We start from the raw sequence: 17,409 nt of genomic DNA, 5'->3' as shown, positions 1-17,409 counted from the left end.
GCCGCTGCCGCGCGACAGTGCCGCGCTGCCGTGCCGTACAGCGCGCCGGAGCGCCCCCGCGGCGCTGCGGGCAGCGGTGCTGCCTGGCGCCTTCGGGCTGTGGAGGCTGGGACAGGCCGGAACTCCCGCCGGGCAGCGCCTCTGCGGAGAGGCACGTGGCGGGCAACAAGCCTCCGTGAGCCAGCAGTGTGCCTTTGGGGCCAGTGATATATCGGGGGGCATTAGGAAGAGTATTCCCAGCAGGTCGAAGGAGGTGATCCTGTGCATCTGCTCAGCCCTGTTAAGGCCTCACGTGGAGTGCTGGGTCCAGTTCTGGGCTCCTCAGGACAAGAGGGACATGGAGGTCCTGGAGTAGGTCCAGGGGAGGGCAAGAGAGGTGGCTAAGGGACTGGAGCATCTCTTAGGACGAAAGGCTGAGGGAGCCGTGCCTATTCACAGAATCACAGAATATGCTGGGTTGGAAGGGACCCAAAAGGATCATCAAGTCCAACTCCTGGCCCTGTACGGGATACCCCCCAAAATCACACCATATATCTCAGAGCATTGTCCAACTGCCTCTTGAAATGCCTCTGTCAAGCTTGGTGCTGTGACCACTTCCCTGGGGAGCCCATTCCAGTGCCCAGCCACGATCTGGGTGAAGAACCTTTTTCTAATACCCAGCCTGAACCTCCCCTGACACAACTTCAGGCCATTCCCTTGGGTCCTGTCACTGTCACCCGAGAGAAGAGATCAGTGCTTGCCCCTGCTCTTCCCTCACAAGGAAGTTTTAGACTGCAGTGAGATCTGTCCTCAGGCTGCTCCAGGCTGAACAGACCAAGTGCCCTCAGCTGCTCCTCCTACGGCTTCCCCTCCAGACCCTTCACCATCCTCGTGGCCCTCCTTTGGACACTCTCCAATAGCTTTATATCTCTCTTATCCTGTGGCAGCCAAAACTGCCCCAGCACTGGAGGTGAGGCTGCCCCAGAGCAGAGCAGAGCGGGACAATCCCCTCCCTTGTCCGGCTGGTGATGCTGTGCCTGATGCCCCCAGGACACAGGTGGCCCTCCTGGCTGCCAGGCACTGCTGACTCGGGTTCAAATTGCCACCCACCATCCCCCTTCCCCTGCTTTTGCTGCCTGGCACCCTGGGCCCCTCTTCTCTGGCACAGATTGCCCAGGGCACAGCGGAAATGAGAACGTGCCATAGCCTTGATTAAGGGCCCTTGATGCCAGGGAGCATCAGGTGGCACCAGTGCTGTGCAGGTGTGTGGTGGTGTGAAAGGCCATTGGCAAGTGCTGGTTCACTCAAGGGGAGTTAGGTAAGGGCTCTTGAACAGGGAAGGTGCTCTTAAATGTGCTAATATTACACTTGATTACAGAGATAATTCTGTTCTCTTGGGACTCATTTCACTGAGGTCCAAGTCACCTCATCACTAAAGTTTGCAGAAGCAGTCAAGGTAAGCAGTTCCAGGAACATGGAGTCTTTGCAGTGCAGAGCAGATGTGTGAACCCAGCAGAGGCTGAGGCTCTTACTGCAACTTGGGCTTCCTTGAACACTCTCTGATGGTTCCAGGCATCGTAACTGGGAATCTCTGAGAACCAAGCATCCCTGAGAACAGGGACGAGGGAAACTCATGGTTAGATGTGGCTCGGCCCAGCCAAATTCCAACACGTTTTATGATGCCAGGGGTACCTTAGATGGGCCCTACAAAATCACCATAAAACTTGTCACTTACCATTCCTGGTGATCCTTGTATTTCCAAGCCTCCCACTCTGTGCTGATGCTGCCTTCTTCTGTGCTGCAGGTGAGAAACCTGGGGGGCTGCTGTGTCATGTGACCAGCATGTGCTGTGTGATGGAGCACAGGACAGAGCACAGGACACAGAGGTGCAAGTTAACAGGGTGTAGCACAGCTCCTGCTCTGTCTTTTAGGCCAGTTTCAACAACTCTCAAACTGCTTACACTGAGGAACAACCTTTTATGTGCAAGGTCTGCCTTTCTGCAGTCTCTTGACTGCCACAATGATGTTGCTTTCCAATTCTGAGGTCAGTCCTGGATGCCCTTTCCTAAGGAGTAATATGCTTCAGCACCTCCTGTAAATATATCCTGAGTCTTCTGTGTTGAGTGTGGGCTGCACCTGTGAATTGCAGTGTTTTCTAAAGATAGATTTGAAAGGAGTCAGGCCCTCTCTGTCTCAAGAGTTGGTCCAGACTGCCCAGTTCTGATGGAAGTTGTGTCAGGAGCTCCTGGTTGTGTCTGAAGTAAATAGAAATGGAGCTGGATTTGCAGTTAATACAGCTGCATACTCAAAGCTTCCCATGAGGTCTTAAATTGGTCATTGCTCTATATAGGGCATTTTAGTCAATGAAAATGCACTGAAGGCTCTATTCAGTAACAATAATACAGTGTTGATACTTTGTTCTGAATAACTATATCCAATCACTCATCATGGAAAATAAATCCTTTCTTTTTCTTTGCCACCAGCTGATGTGTAGGCGTAACTGAATTTTGCTGCCCAAAAGGGTCCCAAAAGATGGAGATCTAAAGATAGCCTGGAACAGTTGCTCCTGCTGCCACGCTGAAGTTGGGAAGAATGGAGACAGCATGTAGAGTTTTTATGAGTTACCATCCATTCCGTGGACTTTGGCACAGCAACAGAGGCAGACCACAAGTGTTTCGCTGCCCCCCCCCTGCTGCCTACTCCATATTTTGCTTTCCCGTATGGCTCCCTGCAAGCTTCTTTTAGCTTGATTTTTAATTTTCTGATTGACTTAGAATTCAGTGCAACGTTCCCTAGAGGTCAGCTGAGCTGGAAAAGATGATGAGATACAATTGTAAAGAAATGGTGAATTTTTAGTAGCAGTCACAGTCTGTTACTCTGGGATACCTGGTTACATCGAGAGCCACAAACTAATTCTCTTTTTTGTTTTGTTTTCATACTTAGACTGTGTGAGAGAGGACTCAACTTCTGGTCTTTTTCCAAAATATAAAGACCTGGTAGAAGTGACAGTGAAAGTGATTTAGCTACCTATTGAAAAGAATAGAGTGCAGGCTTCCTGTGCATCTTGATACTGCTAGCTTTCTTTTGTTTATAGTTATATGGACCTGCTAAGAGCTTCATTCACATGACAATTAAAGTGAATTATTTTGACCCTTTTCTAAATTTGGCTCAAAACACTCAGCTGTAGAGTCATTTGTCCTTATTTCTCAGCTCACTATTTTGAGAGCAGATGGAGTGTGACGTGTATGTGTCCTAGAATCAGTGTCCCTGGGAGAATTTCTGAGATCCTCTGAAATCCAGCATTATAATTGAATGTTGTCAGTGATGACTAGCCTTTTTCTCTTGTATTGGTTTCCATATAAGGACCATGAATGCTCTTTCATCTACTGGCTTACCAGACCAAGCCATGTATTCCTAATAGATCTTGGGAAGAAAGCACTATTCTCTTTGAATTCTTGGGAAATTCCAACTGTATTCTAGCAAAATTGAACCTATGTTCTTCCTCTCAGGATGTACTTATATATTAGCATAGGAAAACTTTTTCTGCTGGGATTTTGTGTGAAAGTGATTTATTTTAGAGGAAGTACCTTATTTAGTTCTGTGCTATATCCTGAACTTGGGCATGTTTCAAACTTTGTGTTACCATCCTCTTTTATTAATGCTTTTATGAGTGTTTGATTAATGTACATTTGAGGATCTCTGTAGGGTTAGCTGTATCACCTCAGCATAGAAAACTACCCTGTTGGGGTTTTAGGAGTTCTCCTAGGTTTTTTTTCTGTTAAAGGAATTTTCCCCATATGTGTTTCTAGGGGGACAAATTGCTGGATACTGAAGAAAAACAACGACCTAACCATTGGGGGAGGGGTGCATCTGGCTACTCTTTTGTTTCACCTGGGTGTGCGGTCAATCGGTCTCCGGCATTTGGACAGAGAGGGAGGCTGCTTTCTTCGGCTGCTTTTCCTTCTGCTGGAGAAAGCCCTGGGATCCCAAAGCCGCCTTCCCTGCCCCGCTCGGAGCCGGGCCGTGGCCACCCTGCCCCGCCGCTGCTTCGAGCCTTCGCTGCGTTGTAGCCCAGCTCGCCCTGCCTGCCCAGACCTGCGGTGGGTTCCCTGTTTGGATACATCTCGTCTGCCACCTGGGATTTATGCTCGTCCCTGCTGTTCCAGCCTGCTGTTCCCGAGGGCCCGGCCGGACACCGGGATCGGCTGCCCAGGGGTTTGTGAAGCCTTTGTTCCATCCCTTCCCGGGATCCCAGGCCGCCATTGCCGCGTGCTCCCCGAGCTCGCTCCGGAGCGCCCCCTGCAGCCGCGGGGGAACCATCGCACCTGCCCTGCTCACCGGGAGCCGCCAGCGCCCCTGCCGGCTGCGAGCGGAACTGCACCCGAGGGGAAAGGGCCCGACAGCCGAGAGGGCTGGGGCTGGGTGTGTGCTTCTGTCTGCTGTTACTGCCGCAGTTATTGCTGTTTGTTTGACTGGTTATACACATACAGATATATAATAGTAAAGAACTGTTATTCCTATTTCCCACATCTTTTCCTAAAAGCCCCCTTGATTTCAAAATTGTAATAACTCAGAGAGAAAGGGGTCGCATCTGCCATTCCAAGGGAGGCTTCTGCCTTCCTTAGCAGACACCTGTCTTTCAAACCAAGACATGCCGATAACTCTAAAAACAAGTTTCTGTTTCCCCTTCCACCACTGAAGAAATGCTAAAGATTGTTTGGGATTTCTCCACAGATACTCACAAATGTTCATTGTAGGAAAAAAAATCGAACGACAGACAGCATTTTGAAGTAAAAACTGAACACCGACTTTGTTCAGAGGCCATTAAACGTAAGATTTATTATCGTAAGTTCCAGTGCCATTGAGCAATGCTTTGTTCACAGTAGTTTGGAATCATGATCCATTGGATATCTGACTACAGACTCACCAGTTAGATGAGGGACATCTAAAAGCTCCTGTAAAAAAAGCCTGAAATCCCAGAAAAATCAGGCTGAAGTCTCAGGTTACTGTTGTGAGATTACATACCTGAGAAATCGCTAATCTGGAGAGGGACAGCCACTGAAAGGAAGATATTTTTAGACTTCCCACTCCCTTCTCTTTGGTTTTCTTGACTTACTTTTGTTTCTTTTTCTTCTGTAAATACTTGCATCTGAGTGTCACTGAAGTCCGTGTGGGTCGCACCAGGTCAGCTGAGCCTGAACAGTGAACAGGTATTCAATATCTTCTTGGATGCTTCCAGCAAGAAAGTAATCTTCTGCCTGAAGTGTCCTGTTGAACTCTTGTCCTCCATCCTGCTGACTCTCCAGCTACACCCTGACAGTGCATCTTTCCCCAGTTTTAGCTCTCAACTTGATCAATGCACCGTTGTAAATATGTCTGTTTTCCAGTCATGAAGAGCAGAAACCTGTATCTCACATGCCAGGGCTTCAGGAAGAATAAAATGCATGTAGTCTGGAGACTTATTCTTCCAACCTCTAAATGCCTTTTTTTTCCCCTCTCTCTTCTTTAGTTTTCTTCTGTCATCTTAAAAAAAATAAAAAAGCACAACGTGTAGAAACTTAGTTAAGCAAATTAATGTAGTTGTTTCACTGCAGGTAGATCCAGATGCATCAAAGTTGCTTTTGGATATCATAGTTGTCATAATTACTACAAAGAATTCTGTGGGTCTAGCATACACAACATACAGGAAATCACTGTTTCTCTTAGCAACCTCTATATTAATAGTAAACACATGGATTTCCTATACTATTCCTAAGGACAGAATATTCTAATATCAGTTCAGATGGGAGAACTCACATAGATAGACATTCAAAACAAATACTACTGAAACTGTAATTTATCATGAATTGCTGTGTGTATATATTGCTGCTTACAAAAATTTAAATGTATCTGTCTAGGGTGGACATAGAAAAACCAACCATATACAATTGTTGAAAGATAAGGTAAGTTGAAAGATAAACTAAAAGCATTTCTTGCTGCTGTAATTTCTTGAAGATGAACCTATTAAATGACCATGATCCAACAAAATGTGCAGATTTATAGCTCCCTAATATGAGCTCCTGTTGTGTTTTTTGAGTCTATAGAATGCAAGAAAATCTATCATTTTTTGACAGCATTAACTGTATTCGCTATTTTACTATAAATGAGGAAACACTATATTTCATAATGTGGTTCAAATAATGTTCAAGACTCTTACATTGTAAAAGTACACCATCACTGTTTGCTCCAGAACCCCCACAGTTCTGCTTTAGTTTCCTTATATGCTCTAGCATTCAGTAATGTTGCCTTTATAAAAAACTGGAAACCAAACATCAGCATTTGCATCAATAAAAATTTTTAATTGATAAGTTGTTTCAAAAATACTTCACAAATTTATTCTTACATTTATAATCAAAAAATTCTGTAAGGTAACAACATTTCATTGCAGTCCTTGGAGATGGGCTTCTGTATATGTATCAAAATCAACTATGCCTCAAAGCAAGAAAGAAAATGTTACATGATAAAGGAATTAAGGCAGTCATAGGATCTTATTTCACACTGCAAATGGTACAGTATATGATGTCGATCTTCTCTTCAGGTTTAGCATAAAATTGGAATAAAGTAATTCCTGAAGTAGAAGGAAATAAAAATACCAGTCCTGTATCATCCAAATCACTTCAAAGTAACAATCACTCAGAAATATTTTTTGTACTTAGTGGTTTTTTTGTATTTAGTGTGTAAGGAAACAACCTCTTCCGTACATATTAAAGGTACAGTTATTAGATACATAGACCTTTTGTTCTGGAATTAAACTGATGCCATGAAGATTTTTTGCCTTTTCTTTTATACCCCTGTTATACCTTTTTACAGCTTCTGTATTCTCAGTGCTTTTGCCTACATTCTTGGACTTGTTTGTCGAGCTAAGAGACTAAACATTTTAGAAGCTTCATAGCTAGGGATCAGTGTGCCCCAGACCCCAAGGTCCTCTCCAGAACACATTCTGTAAACTGAGACAGAACCATCCAGGGGAAGGCTCCTTGGGGAGGGGGGCTCACTTGAGCCTCTCATTGGGGAATCTTTGATAGATATGCTAATTAGTAAAGATCTATAATGTGATACCAGATCTTTTGGGGCATAGACTCGGCGGAGTGCATCTCGATGCATATGACCTGGATGTGTGCACCTAAGGATGCTTCAAATAAATACCAAGGTAAAATCCCTTTTCCCCTTCTAACCATGTAGGACTCTTGATTTTAAGACCAGGAAAAGGCATCAAAATAAAGATACACAACCTGACAGTTCTGTCTGCTGCTGTCAACTTCTTCCCTTCCATTTACTTTCTTCCTTAAAAAGATGTGAAGCTGTCACACAAAATTCACAGTGTAAGGTTTTTCACCACTGAAAAGAAGTGTACAGATACTTTTCAGAAGAGGTTTGGGACTGACATGTGAGATCAAGACAGACATGCAGGTCAATAGGAGATACAACAAATCTCTAAGCTGAATTCAGATTTCATATACTCTTTTCACTATTGGTGAGGAAAACTTGCCAAACTCTAGAGAACTGAACTACAACTGCCTGGTATTTGGATTCTGGCATTCCTGGATTTGTTTCCTTCTCATATAGCCTTAAGACCACCAATCCCTGTACGAAGTAAATTTAGGAAGGATAAATAACTAACTACCTGACATTGCATCAGAAATCTCATTCCACTGCTTGTGCTGGGTAGAATGATAATCTCTGTTATAATTCAGAGGCAACAACCCACATTAAATAGTATTTTTTTTTTAAAACTGTGTAACAAAACAGTCTTTTATTGTACCAACTTCATTTTATACTAGAAATCTCTCACCTGCTGTATTAAATGCTACCAGAAATAACAAGGCAGTCATTGTCTGACACTACCTTCAATGGTTTCATAGCCTCACCCAGGAAGCTCCAGCCATGTTAAATTTACAATTTTCACAGTTTTAGGGACTGGTTTCCCTAATGTCATTAACTATCTTTATTTAGCTGCAAATGGCTGTTGACTTGGAGAAAAATCTCTGGCACTACACCTGTTTCTTAATTATTTTGAGCAGCATGTAACGTCCTCAGAGGAGGGTCTGTTTTCCTGGGGCTTTTCATTCAAACCAGCCTTTCAACAGTGTATGGAAGGCAAAAGGCTGATTGTATTGTGCTAGAGGTAACACTACAGTTATGTTTTTGGTATTAAAATGATATCTGCATTTCTGATTTGACTCTAGGTCATTCATTTAGACTGAGGCATACATTGTGAACAACAGAAACATATTCTATAAAAGTCACTATGCTTATGGATGACATTACATGGAGAGAGATCTCATTAAAATCTGTTCTACAACTCTATTGATTTCTTCATTTTCTAGGTACACAAATGAAAAACAGACCTTTATATAGCTTGCACTATCACTACTTCTCACAGAGCTTCAGAAAAGGTGAAAGACACACATATCCTATCACTTTTAGTTTTGTACCATGTTATAGTGGGGAGAATTTACAAGTGTGTTCTGTTAGACTTCTACAGGCATAGAGAAATCTCAGAACATTTACAAAGTGTATGCAAGATGACTCTAGGTTCATGTCTCAAAACGAATCAAATTCCGGAGTCCATTGAGAGAAAATTGCAATATTTAACAGGCTTGTGGTGAGCCACAGGATTATCCTCACACAGGGAAGTACCTGGAAACAGGTGCTGAATGTTTAAAGCATGAACGCTGCATACTGCTCAAAGATCTTTTGATGTGTTACATTCATAACCATGATGTAGATTTTGTTCAATAACCTAGAATATTGGTAAAAATATTTTAAAAAGTAAGACCAGTGAACCTGTGTGAGCTTACTGTAAAACAGTAAAAACAAACACAGATAAATAGTTCTTTATATCAAATGAACTTTCAGGAATAGAACTGAGTCTTCTGCAATTCAAGTTTAAATATTAGTGCAGGCTAAATTTCAATTAAAGAAAAAAAAGAGCTGGAAGGACAATATTCCCTTCTCATGTGACTGACATAGTGATGCACAGTTACAAGCTAATTTTATACAACATCAGTAGTCTATTAGGAACCTCTGTTTTCAGATGCTGTATTATGATATATTCTATGCATACCTATAAATGGCTGAAAGAATAAAATATTTCCAATAAAAATATACAATTCTACAGCCTACAGCACTAGCTGAACTAGGTAAACTTAATAAATTCCAATATAGTCTTTATTTTACTCTGTAGTAAAAGCTATTGGCAGCTTTTTAGTATTTAATAAAGGGTTTTATGAAACTGAAAGTGTAAGCACAACACTCAGCCAATGTATGTCAGAAAAATATCATTGGAATAAAGCCAGGAAATCAGTCCTCTGTGGTATTACTGGATTTTTTAAAAAGCATGATTTCAGATTTGAATTGTAAGTCTTTTCATCTTGACTTGCAGCTATGCAAGCAAGTGTAAAATACTGTCAAATCCACTGTAGTTTACTTTGCAAATGCGGAGGCTTTCTTTTGCTCTTAAGTATAGCATCTCAGGCCATTGCCTTCACAGAAGTGAAAGGCTTCACTGTCTAGTGAAGCCCAATCTTTTCTTTTTATCTTAGCTATGAAGTTAGTAGGGAGTTATTTTAAATGAGAAAAAAATGTCCAGAACTGCCCCTTCCCTACTATTCATCCCTGTGGTATAGAGATAAATATTTGCATCTGGGAGACTTTGAAGCAGTGGCATAGAAGAGAGTCAGGATGTATGTGTTGGTAGAATGTCCCACCATGCACAGGAATTAGTGTGTCCTAGTTTAAAACCTGTTATTTTTTTAAGCCTTACAAATGCTCTGAAAGTTATCTCCTGTTTTTGAATAAGCTTTTTTTTTTCCTTTTCGGAAGTGTTCTTTGCCTTTGCTTTTTCTTTCAGAGTTCTGTTAATTGCTGTGGGAGGGCAGGGGCAGAATGGAGAAGAATCAATTATAAAAAACCCTGATGAAGCCTCACAAGGAGAGCCTATTAAATTTGGTTAGTGTGCTGTGGCAGGATTTCAAAACAGAGCACTCTAAGAGCTAATGTATATAAGAACAGTAGTCAACATTATTGAACTCAACGTGGTTAGTTGCCTAGCAACTATGAAAACATACAGTTATCTTTTACATTAAATTTTCAAACTAGAATACCACTTCATGTAACTTAGGGTACTTCTATATATATAACACACAACTTTAACATTTTACTCACAGCTTTCTTACAAATGAGTGATAGCACTCTGAAAGTGATTTCTACTTTTTTTGTACTTTCAAAACTTAGTAAAAGTTTCTTTTGCTTGTAAATGAGTAGACTTGTATAATCTTTAAAGTCACTCATTCAATGGGTGTTGAGAATAAACATGGAGATTTTAGAAGACCAGTAAACTTGCTTATAATTATCCTCACAAAAAGCTTTTAGACTTGAAACCAATATTAGCCAAACCAAAAACATAAGCAAGCTAGGTACTGTCAATGTCACAGGTCAAGTCTAAGGAAATTGATATTTTTTAGTGCTGCACTTTTGATATGCATGGACTGTGCTGCATCTGTGTTTCACTGTGCTTTGTGCAGGAAGGTTGACACTGCTTGGGAATGCTTGGTTTATTGGGCTTGCATTTTGTTGCTTACCCACCACAGCTGCAACTGGACTGGATCCTCAGCACCCAAACACATGCATACTGTTGAATGTTTTTTGGGAAGGATCTGGTGGCAAACTGATGCAGAGAGCATGGCATCAGTGAACTTCCCAAAGAGGCTGTAATGCCACATGTGGTGTGCTCCTGTGAGCTTTTAGCAGGCAGTGCTGGAACCCAGATGCTGCTACCTGCCACAAGGCCTGGACATCCTCATCCTGCCAGCAGAGCATTCAGTGGGGCCTATCAGGAATGTCCAGTCCCAGCTTCTGCCTTCCTTCCTGCTTGGAACTTTATGGGTGGTAAGGCACTGGCACAGGCTGTCTAAAGAAGCTGTCCTATCCCTGGAAGTGTTCAAGGCCAGGTGGGATGGGGTTTCAAGCATCCTGCTCTAGAGGACAGTATTCAGGCAGGGGGGTTGGAACTAGATAATCTTTAAAGTCCCTTCTAACCCAAACCAGTTTATGATTCTGTGACTCTATGTTGCCCCTCCATTGCCCACCCCCTAAGACCACTGTGCCTAAAACACTGAACCAGCTGCTCTGTGACATCAGCCCTGGGGCCAAAGGTACTGCAGGCATTAGCTGGCAGCTGTGCTGAATGAACTTTCACTCCTTGCAGCTGATACGTGCCACCGGCAGTGATGAATTTGCTGTGCCTCCTTGTCCTGCTGGCCATGTGCAGGCCCATGCTCAGCATGTGGGACACCTGTGGGTAAGTGGCCTCAGGCTCTTGTAGAGAGTTTGGACAACACTTGGGAGGTTTTCCCTGCCCCCTCTGGCCACACTACAGTTTTATGAGCCCCATGCAGGAGCTCCAGTTCCTTGACGGCACCCAGGCTGCAGCACAACTTGTCTATGGGGCTCAAGCAGAAACAGGGGTGGACAGCCCCATGGGATTTCCTGGCTCTGCTGTCCATGCAAACAATGCCATGTGGGGAGGGAAGTTTGCTGACCTTCAACCTGAGCAGCAGCAAGCCACCAAGCAGGACAGCAATGACTCTCTGTTTACAGAGGGATCTGTGGTCTCTGGCCCATGTCTGCTTCCTACGGCCCCATGGCTTATGACTACGACCCCATGGCTCCAGACTACGGCGAATTGCACATCGTGGGTGGCACAGCTGTCCAGCCAGGGGCCTGGGCTGGGATTGTCAGCATCCAGGATCCCTGGGAACCAGGCACAGGGCATATCTGTGGAGGGTCCCTCATCAGCAGAGAGTGGGTCCTCACAGCCGCCCACTGCTTCACCAATGCCAGGTAAGGAGGAGCAGGGAACAGATATATCTCCACAACACCAGCAGGTACCCTGTTTGTAGCACCATGTGCTACTCCCATTCTGCTTCCCTGCAGTGCACCCCATGCCTGGGCACTGCAGACCCCAGCTGAGAATTCAGGAGAGCACTCTACACTCTTGCCAGCCACTGCTTCCTAGTAGCCTCTAGGCTGACATTCTCAGAGCCTAAGGCATGCTATCACACACATTGCTTTCCTCTCTGACTTGCTAAGCAGAAGACAGGGAATTACTGGGCTTCTGCAGCACATGGCTCTGCTCCCTCTCACTTCTTTCTCCATGTGCCTCTCAGGAACATCAACATGTGGCGCGTGGTGACAGGGGCCACCCAGTTGACTCAGCTGGGCCCTGAGGTGCAAGTGCGCCAGATTAAGCAGCTACGGGTTCATGAACACTACACTCCTGGTGAGGAGAGGAACGACATTGCCCTGCTGAAATTGGACCAGCCAGTAGTGTGCAGCCGCTACGTACAGCTGGGCTGTGTACCCAAGGCCACACTGAATGTGTTGGAACTGAAAACCTGTTACATTGCTGGCTGGGGTTCCACCACTACAAGAGGTGAGTTCCCCAAAAGGACACATGCCCTGAGGGCAAACTTGGCACATCAGGGAGATGGGTCGGGCTTTCCAACAGCAGAGGCCAAAGCCACAGTCAGGCTGCAGGAGGTCTCCCTCTGGAGAGATAGTCCTGCACCACTCCCCAAAGCCAGACAGAAGGGGGAAAGCAGGGCAACAGGGTGTTCCCCTAGGGAACCCCCAGGGAAGCCCTAGGGAAGGGCTTCACTCCCCAACAGGGGAAGGGAATGGGCAAGGAACTGCTGTATGCTCATTCCTTTCTGTGCTCACAGCTCAAAGACCAAATGACATCCTGCAGGAGGCTAAGGTCCACCTCATTGATGTCCGGCTCTGTAACAGCAGCCTCTGGTACGCAGGGGCCATCCACACTCAAAACTTGTGTGCTGGTTACCCAGAGGGTGGCATCAACCCCTGCCAGGTAGGAGTGTGAGACGAGCCACGCAGTCCCCAGCAGTGCGGGCAGCCTGAGCAGCACCACCCCAACACAGCCTGGCACCTGCTTTGCCTGGCCAGTCACCCTCCCAGCCACAGCTTCCCACTGCTGTTAGGGCTTCCCTTGCCTTCCCCATTTGCAGGTCCCTGCCCATTGCCTCCATTGTTCCAGGGGCCTGACACTATGCCCAGAAAGCACATCCAGTGCTCTTGGCAGTCCAGAACTCCAGATGCAACCCCGAACACCCATCCTCTGCACATCCAGGATCACTGCAGAGATGAGAGACAGCCCTACCACACAAGCCCCTGACCTGCTCCCAGCCAAAGTTCTGGAGGCTCCAGTACCTGAGCAGAGACTTTCTCTGCCAGGAATACAGCTCTGTCAGGGGCTGTGAGAGAAGGAGACAGCTCTAGTGCTGACAGAAGCTGTCCAACATTACCTTATTCCTCTCTTGCTCCACTGCAGGGTGATAGCGGTGGTCCTCTGGTGTGCAAAGATAATGGTGCTGCCTACTTCTGGCTCGTTGGCGTGACCAGCTGGGGAAAAGGCTGTGCAAGAGCAAACCAGCCTGGAGTGTACACCTCCACTCAGCACTTCTATGACTGGATCCTGATCCAGATAGACCTGCAGCCAGATAGAAGGGCATCGAGACATTTTACAACCGCCCCAACCCCCACTCAGAAGCCAAGGCCAATACCAACACCATTGGACAGGTTTAGGTCCTGCCCATTTTCACTCCAGAAGCTGGTGGAATTTTTTACGCAGGTGCAGGAACTCCTTCAGGTCCTAAGAAGAAAACTGGCTAGAGAAGCAGGATGAACAGGATCCAGTGCAGGCTGCAGTGGACCATGACCATTTTCTTCTGGGGCAATGCCTGCTGATCCAAAGGCAGCCTCAGTGCCTAAGGCCTGCTCTATCCTGCTCATGCTTTTCCTCTACATGCACACAAATCCTGAAGCTGATTTAGTAGTGACAATAAAGTTGCCTGATTTCACTGTTAATGGTGTTTTCAGTCCCATTCAGTCAATGCAAAGCAAGGACTTCCACACCTGGTACTCGCAAAATTAGGCTGAGAGCAGACATCAGGCAAAATAAAAAAGAGTCAGTCCAAAGGACTGAAACTGGAGGGCAAGGATGCAGTAGAAGAAGGAAACACAGGTCACAAAGAAACGAGGGACTTACAGATCATGGAAACTGCAGCTGGAAGTGCAAAGTGTCTTAGGCTGCCTACTAGTGGGATCAGTCTGTGTGTGTGTGCGTGTGCAGTGCACTGGGGAAAAACTGGACTCTTTCATGACCCAGGAGATATGGTTTGTAGAAAGACCCAAGCTTTGCACCAAGGGCTGGGTAAGGAACTTTACATTCAGCCACAGACAGTGCATGGATAAATTTCAATTAATTTCTATACTGTTATTTGAGGAACATGCTGCTCTTATGAATATAGAGAGTGAAGGTGTGTCCATATTTCACTAGAAAACATCCAATCCAGATCACCTAGAACGGCAGAAAAGGACTGTGTTCATGTTCATGAAGGTGGGGGTTATGGATACTTGGGTCCTAGTAAAGGCATTGTTCTGTCTATGTCAACCTGGTTCGCTGTTCATGGTAACTGTGTAAGTCTCTGTGTCTGTGTTGGTGTATCTGCCTCTTCAGAATGCACACATGCACACACACACAATTCTGTCCTTTAGGGAGGAGAGCTATACCTAACAAATAGTTTAGCGCTATCAGCTACCACAGACAGTACTCACCTTTGATGTTACTTCCAAACATAAACTGTCATACTGGCCAGGTAAAGTTTATTCATCTCAAGAAGTCTCATTTTATATAAGCCAAGTTGAGAGTTCCTTGTTATTGTTATGAAATGCAGAATGACTTACAAATTGCCATTATTATGGTAATGATATCATAACTAGTGGTTCTTAAGTAAAATATTAACTCTGAGTAATAGAAGAACTGTAGGGCTGAATAGCACTGAATTTTCATTGCTATTTGTTATCTATGCACTGAGAAAGAAAATTCCTTTAGGAAAATTACAACTAAGATGTTTTCAAGAGCTTGCATTTCATAGCAGCTCTCACCTTCCTCTCAGTCTCATAAATACATGCAGTGTGAGTTGTGAAAAAACATGATGACAATCATTTTTCCTAAAGCAGGCTGATATTGTTGCTCCTACATTTTTATTGCAGTATAAGGATGGAAAATTTCAAGCAGGAAAAAAAAAATCTATTCAGAGAAGCCATGAGCCACCATTATACAGCAGTATCACTGAGATGCCTCTATAATGCAAAATCCATAGCAGTAAGAGTCATGCCATACTACACTTTCCTAAAGGAACTGTTTTTGTGATATAAACACTCCTGCACATCTTTTTGATAATATTGCCACAGGAGATAATGGCCAACACTTCATACCTTTTTCTTTTTTGAAATGATACTAAACAGTAAGTTATAGCCTAAAACTACTAAGAAATCATTCACTTGCCTGAAACGATTGTTCCTTGTAGCTTGATGATTATCCTTTGTTCCCTACGGTATAGTGTCTTGGAATGTCATTCACTCAGCAGGGAGCTGAGGAAGTTGCAAGGAGGACAGGCACACCAAGGATGACTGAAGCAGTTGGCACTGGAGGGCACTTGCCGGGGAGAGAAGTGGGAACCCTCATGCTAAGGACCTGCACCCCTTTCAGGGACAGGATGACCACATCTATTGAGGGGACAGGGTTGGCAGGAGTGCTGAGGTCCCATGGCCCTAGGGGTCCTGCCAAGCCCTGTTCCCCCAGAAGGGGGGGTTGTCACAGCCCTGGAGCTCCTGCAAAGCTCAGGAGCCCCCTCTCTCCCAAAGACAGGAGATGGTTGCGGGGATCCCAGAGAGGTGTCACAGACCTGAGGGTCCTGATGAGCCCAGCCATCCCCCTTGAAAGAGGTGTCATTACCCTACCCTGGTTGTCCCATGGAGAGAGGGTCTCACCACACCAGAGGTCTCAGGCAATGGGGGTGTGTCCAGGAGGTCCCACCAAACCCAGCATCTCCAGAAAGAGGGTTCCCATGGAGTGGGGTGTCTGGGGCCATGCTGCTGCCATTCCACCACACAAGGGTACCAGTTAGCGGGCCAACACTTCTCCCTGCCCCAGCCACCATCCCCTGAAGGTGTCTCCAGGTCTGCTGGGAAGTCATCGCTCCAGCCTTCTCCCAGGCCAACTGGTCTCCCTTTTCCCAAGCCTCCACACCCTTCCAGCCCAGCCTGGTGCCTGCCTTATAGCCCCATATCAGGGAGCACCCACCCTCAGCAGCCAGCATTGTGTTGTAGTACAGGTGAGGATCCAGGCTTGTTCTCTCTCCTGAAGGAGTTATACTGACAATGCAAAAAACCAATCATAATAAACAAGACAAAACCAAGATGCATTCCCACACTGAGGAAACACTTCCCACCCTCCAAGATTCAGGCTAGGGTGAAATCCCTCCTGTCCCCTGAGGTCAGCCATAGGGGGAGGCAGAAGGGTTCCCCACCTGGAGGTGGCTGTAAAAATCCCACCTGCTGAACTTGCCTACACAGGTACAGCTCTTGAGGTGGAACTTGCAGAGCTCCTTCTTGAAGTTCATGTGGACCATGGGGCCATAGTCCTGGGTTCTGCAGCGTCTAGACACCCCTGGCCCTGTCAGCATCTGCAGGACAGCCCTCTGCCCCCACCCATCTGGGGCACCCATGATGTCTTACTCTGTCTTCTGTCTTTTGATTAAAAGGTAACAGCTCTCAGTATATGTATTTGCCTTTCTGTCTGTTCATTCAGAGCCTTTGTGACCTTGGTTCTGGGTTAGGACTCCACTAGTGTTACTTTGCAACTAACAGCTTCAGCAGTCAATGGAGTAAATTTACACTGTAGTTTGCATTATAGGACTTAATTTTCAGTTGCTTTAAAAATATTGAACGTTTTGTTCTGGAAAGTTCTTTTTTGTGTGTTTTCAGACTGGGGATTCCCAATGCTCTCTGTTCTTATTGTCAGAAATGTCTGTAAACCCCACAGATAAGATGTCCCTTCACATTCAAATTCTGCTTCACTATGGTACGGCAATGGCTGCCCTCCAATCTCTATCCAGTTCTGGCAATGGTGACCATGAGCAATTTTCCTTACTGTGGTTTTTTAAAGCTAAGCAGTGAGATGGGGTTTAATTCCAGTGTTTTTCTTGGATGCAAACTTTCAATGCATAAATTCCAACATGCCTTCAAAGTCTCAGAAGCTGACTTTGCAATTTGTAGTGACATTTAGTGTAGCGTCTGAACGTAATCAAATGTTTACAGTAAAATAGACAGAATGTCCAATGGAGCTCATGTTATGGCTTGCCTCATATGCCGCCCTTAAACTTTACTTGCTGTACTGTCTTATCCCCTTACAGAGCCATTAAGTGTGGTTAAAAACCATTTTCTGTTCCTACTCTGTTAGTTGTAAGTGAATATTTATCCATTATTTTTCTGATCGTAATGCTGATAAATAAACAGACTAACAGA

At 45.1% G+C, this 17,409-nt stretch overlaps 2 long non-coding RNA genes and 1 pseudogene across 3 annotated transcripts; 2 read left to right on the top strand and 1 right to left on the bottom strand.

The window, feature by feature from the left end:
- The first annotated feature begins 51 nt into the window (after positions 1-51).
- On the top strand, positions 52-3,913 carry LOC116437951. Of its 2 annotated transcripts, none has more exons than XR_004237544.1 (3): positions 52-175; positions 1,358-1,435; positions 2,463-3,913. It is a non-coding gene; the product is annotated as an uncharacterized LOC116437951 (long non-coding RNA). The 2 variants fall into 2 exon arrangements; XR_004237543.1 differs by having other exon boundaries at positions 52-351.
- An 879-nt stretch (positions 3,914-4,792) lies between these two features.
- Positions 4,793-13,569, bottom strand: LOC116437952. The gene is made up of 2 exons (XR_004237545.1): positions 13,344-13,569; positions 4,793-5,502 (listed from the first exon to the last, which is right to left on the bottom strand). It is a non-coding gene; the product is annotated as an uncharacterized LOC116437952 (long non-coding RNA).
- On the top strand, positions 11,234-13,842 carry LOC116437949 (annotated as a pseudogene).
- The last annotated feature ends 3,567 nt before the right edge of the window (positions 13,843-17,409 follow it).

This window comes from Corvus moneduloides, chromosome Z, assembly GCF_009650955.1.
Source record: "Corvus moneduloides isolate bCorMon1 chromosome Z, bCorMon1.pri, whole genome shotgun sequence".
Taxonomy (NCBI): domain Eukaryota; kingdom Metazoa; phylum Chordata; class Aves; order Passeriformes; family Corvidae; genus Corvus; species Corvus moneduloides.
The sequence above is the reverse complement of the archived record's forward strand: the minus strand, read 5'-3'. Positions and strand labels throughout refer to the sequence as shown.